The sequence below is a fragment of the Echinops telfairi genome, unplaced genomic scaffold, assembly GCF_000313985.2.
Source record: "Echinops telfairi isolate 266 unplaced genomic scaffold, ASM31398v2 ScPeMD7_7463;HRSCAF=8501, whole genome shotgun sequence".
Classification (NCBI taxonomy): domain Eukaryota; kingdom Metazoa; phylum Chordata; class Mammalia; order Afrosoricida; family Tenrecidae; genus Echinops; species Echinops telfairi.
The window spans coordinates 8,453,579-8,454,773 of NW_022111363.1; positions in this window are offsets into that span (position 1 = coordinate 8,453,579).

A 1,195-nucleotide genomic window follows, 5' to 3' on the forward strand; every position below is an offset into this window, starting at 1 on the left:
TGATTAACAACTGAGTGTGTTTACTATCTGTATCACCCAGGGGACCCTATACTCATCCTGCCCTGAGTCTATGCTAACTATTAATGACTTTATAGGGTTGAGTAGAACTGCATTATAGGGTTTCCAAGGCTGTAATCATTATGGAAATGAACTGCCACATTTTCTCCCTAGGAGCAGAAGGTGGGTTCAAACCACTGACTTCTTGGTTAGCAGCCAAATGCTTCACCACTGCGCTAACTGGGCTTCTATAGCTGCCCTAGTGCAGGGCTGCTTAAACTTTTGCCACTCAAAATCCCTTATTGCCTGGGGCTAGCTCCACCAAAAACATCTCAGATTCATTATGAGTTTGATTTTGAGTTAATTGGCCTTGTGTGTTCAGAACTTTTTACTGCTGTCAAATTTTTCACTGCTCCCGCATTTGGTTCCACGAATGACCCCGTACGGTTTCAGAAGCTTTGTCCTAGTGGATGGGGACTGTATCTCATGCTTTGGTTGGCATTCCCCTAATGATGGGTGATGCAGGGCATCTCCTCATGGCTCGATGGCCATTTGTTTGGAGACAGTGTCTTTGGAGAAATGTCATTTCAATTCCTTTGCTTTAAAAATTAGGATGTGGTATTGAAAGAGTTTTTAAAAATATAATCAGATACTAGATCTTTATCTGATTTGGAATTATTTATCCTTCCATGATTTGGAAATATTTTCTTCCATTCTATATGATGTCTTTTTGAAATGTCCTTTTAGAAATGGCCCAGTTTAACTTGTTTCTTTCTTTCTTTTTGCTGCGTGTGCTTTCTCCAAAGTCATATATCTCCGAAGTCATTACGAAATTCAGGGTCAGTTTGCCCCTCTGTTTCTTCTAAGAGCTCTGTAGTTTTTAGCTCTCATCTTTAGGTTGTTGATCCATTTTGCATTAACATTTGAATATGATATCACGTTGCAGGGTGACTTCACTCCTTTGCATATGGGCATGCAGTTGTCCTAGGACCTTTTGTGGAATGGGCTGTTTCTTCAAATAGTCCTGGCATCCTCGTCAAAAATCAGTTGACCATAGATGTATGTCTGCCCTTGTGCCAGTACCACACTGTTTTAATGACTGTAGTTATCTTACAAGTTTTGAAATTGGGAAGTATGAGGGGGTACCCCCCAAAACCTGGACTTTCCCTGGGTAAGTGGAGCTTTTGTAGCACCCCCC